The sequence below is a fragment of the Melozone crissalis genome, unplaced genomic scaffold (assembly GCF_028551555.1).
Source record: "Melozone crissalis strain CALT ecotype California unplaced genomic scaffold, PUWL_Pcris_2 ptg000005l_1, whole genome shotgun sequence".
In the NCBI taxonomy this organism is placed as follows: Eukaryota; Metazoa; Chordata; class Aves; order Passeriformes; family Passerellidae; genus Melozone; species Melozone crissalis.
In genome coordinates, this window is record NW_026535783.1 from 47,865,580 (window position 1) to 47,869,384 (window position 3,805).

Below are 3,805 nucleotides of genomic sequence, written 5' to 3' on the forward strand. Positions count from 1 at the left end.
TTAGTCAAAAGTGCTTTAAACAAAAAATATTATATGAAACTTAGCAGACTAAACCTCAGAAAAATGAGTGTAATTTTCCATTATTTCTGTTTATGTTTTAAATAAATTGACAATGAAATACTGAACTCCCTTAAAAATAAATTTAAAGTTACTCCTAGGTTTAAATTTCAGTTTTGTGTTGGTAAAGCAGAAGAAAGGGAACTTAGATCACTTTGTAGCCTTTTTTTTTTTTTTATGAAACCCTTGAGTCTAAAAGAAGAAAACCAGCCTATGCAAAAGCATATCCTCTTTTTCCCCTTGTCTGTGCAAATTCTTCTGGAGGAATACAAATTCTACTGGCCAAATTCACATCTGAGTTTCTCAAAGAGAAATGTTTGCTCACTTTCACAATGAACAAAACTCTAGCAGAAACAACACTCACAAAATTTTCCCTTGCTGACATAATTTTCTTAGATACAACGAGGCAACTGGCTCGATGAGGATGATATTTAAATTCTGATTGTAAACCAAACCTTTTTTCTAATGCTCCTAGTTTCACTAAGTTTCAGATTATAAAAGCATATTGAGAACATAAGCCATAAAAAGTAGTAGTGTTAAAAAGCAGATGCACTTGCTTCAGTAAGATCTTCTTTCTCTTAAATGACATGTGAGTAATCTGCATTCTTCAAAGAAAAATAAAGTTGTCTTGTCAGGAGAAACTGCCAATGCAAGTCCAGATAAGAAAATAAAAATAGCTTAATATAGGAATAACTTAACAGATAACAGACAAGAAAGAAGTAAATGTACCCTGGGGAATATGCAAATCATACTGACTGAAGTTATGCATCGGCCTACTAACTTATATTTTGAGTTCACAAAACTGAACTTAATATCTATTTCCTTATTGTTTTGCAGGTTTACTGGTATCATTGTATGAATTTGCAATCCCTTTCTCTGAGCTGTTGAATTTTTGTACTATAGTTCTACTATAGTACCATATACTACTGTAGTTTTATTATATAGTACTACTATACTACTGACTAGTAGTCATGTAGAAACCTCACAGGGCTATTGTGCTTTAAGAATCATATTCAACATAATACTCAAACACCAATGATTTTCTTCTCCTGCTGTTTTGCTCAGATCATGCTCCCCTTGCTACTGGATCAGGAATTAAAAAATTGCAATGCTCTTCCTTATTTTTCTGTTATAGCCTTCTTCCCTAATTCTCCGCTAAAGCCTTAATCATTAAAATCAGTCTTTGGACCATCATTAAAATGGCCTGGCTTGCACTGAGATCTTCAGCATTAGGAAAGGGAATAAGTTATTTCAAGTGCAGTCAACTAAAATAATAATTAAACACAACTTCTTGGTAACCAGCAACACTTTATTACTTTCTGATGTTGTATGTTTTGTCTACAAATATCTTAGAATAAAATGCGTCAACTGTGCCACCCAGATTTAAGTTTGCAACGCTCATTTGGCTGCCACCACACTAAAATGTACAGGTTTTACATCTGTCTGTACGAAGTAGACTTCATTACATGGTTCAGCAGAAAAGAAAGAACAGCTAACACTTATAGCAAAATTCTAGTATTTGAATATTAACTTTAAAGAAACCAAAAAGAAACCCAGAAACCATAGTATTTGTTTCAGGTAATTTTGTTCAAAAGAAAAAATAATAAGCAGTGTCATGTGAGCTGATGAAAAGCAGAACCACTTAAGGAACCATGACACTGGTTTAATCACCTTTCTTTCCCCATACCAAATATCTCGCTGACATGTAACTGAAATTCCAGTATTACAAATAGTCTCATTTTGAAAGACAACTTACATCCATTTTTTCGTTTGTGCTGCAATGCAAAACTGCTAATTCCCAATGCCTTTCTGACCTTCTCCTCTTTTACACAATCTTGTAATTTTTTAAAAATCAATGCTTTATTAACAAAATTTTATAAAGCTGTGCAGTCCCAGGAGAGTAAAAACATCTACCATCAGGCAGGATTCTACCAGATACAGCTTTGAAAGGCTTATCAGATTTTTCCTCTGAAATAGGATGCATCATACAAGGTAACATGAGTTACTGAAACAAGAATGCAAAAAGATGCACTGCATAATGCATTGGTTTTAAAATTCTAGAAATCAACAGCGTGTATATGCTATTGGAATTTGTTGTTGGAATAAATATGGTTGTATCTCCAAGGACGAGCTGAATCAATGGATTAAATGAATTCTTTTATCATTTCTTAGTCACTCTAATTTTAACAAGCATTTCACATGCTTGTTAAAATTAGAGTGACTAGAGGAGATGCCAACTATTTAGAGTAGAATATTATCAAATATTATGAGTATTAAATATTTTAATCTACACAAGTATAGGAAGAGTCAAGAATAAATAACAAGTACATTTATTACCAGTACCATACATGCCATACAAGATGTACAAAGATGAAGCCCAGTATATGTTACCATAACAGTACTCTAACTAGTGCTACTGAACCTTATTTTGAGAGCACTTGGGTTTTGGGCGAGTGCACTTATCAGCATGCATCAGGCCAATCTGTGCCTCCCCAGTGCTGTTACATTTACACCTTCTGACATGGAGAAATGTGTTACCTATTTGCTAAACCTCTGTCCCACAAAAAGCTGGGGAGCACATAATACTGTTAAAATTAACTGTAGTTGTGTCTTACACATGGTATGTGCCCCCTCACAGTCCCTAATGGAGAGCAGAGAAAGGCAACATTCATCTTGCTGATTATTTGATTATAGATAGATGACAGCACATGCACCCTGCACCATGTTTGTTATTCACACTGGGGCTCCTTCAGTGCTCCGGTGTGTCTGAACCAGGCCGGGGGCTGACCTGCTGGGAAGCAGCTCTGCTGAGAAGGACTTGGCGGTCCTGGTGGACAACATACTGTCCATGAGCCAGCAGTGTGTCCTTGTGACCACCAAGAATGCCAGTGGTATCCTGGGGGGCATTAGGAAGAGCCCTGCCAGCAGGTCATGGGAGGTGATCCAGCACTCAGCTCTGCTGAGGCCACACCTGCAGTGCTGGGTCAGTTCTGGGCTCCTCAGGACACGAAAGACATGGAGCTCCTGGAGCTCCTGGGTCCAACGGAGAGCAAGAGAGGTGTGAGTAAAGGACAGCGTTTCTCTTACAAAGAAAGGCTGAGGGAGCTGGGCCTGTTCACACTCAAGAAAAAGAAGAAACACCCCCTTGAGAAGAGAGGACCTCATCGGTGTCTAACAGCGTCTGAAAGAGGGTGTGAGAGGGTGGAGCCAGGCTCCTCTCAGCAACGCCAGGCTATAGGACAAGAGGCAACAGGCAGAAGCGGATCCCGTTCCACCTGAACGTGAGGAAGAACTTTTACTGTCCAGGTGACTGAGCACTGGAACAGACTTCCCGAGCGGGTGCCGAGTGTCCCACACTGGAGATGTTCAAGAACGGCCTGACACACGCTTGTGCCATGCGCCCTGCGCTGTCCCTGCAGGGGCAAGGGACCCCGCCGGGAACCCCCGGACCAACATTCCTCTCACGGAGAGCGCCCCCCCCCGCTCCGCCCCGCCCCGCCCCGCCCCGCTCCGCCCCGCTCCGCCCCGCTCCGCCCCGCTCCGCCCCGCTCCGCCCCGCTCCGCCCCGCTCCGCCCCGCTCCGCCCCGCTCCCCGAGCTGCGCCTGCGCAGAGCGCCGCGCGGGGGAGGTGCCCTTGGGGCCGAGGCGCGGCGAGACGTGACGCCACCCGGTGACGTCCCTCTGATGACCCCACCCTAGCGACGTCAGGAGTGTGACGGCAGGGGGCGCCGGAGGTGGGGGTGGCTGG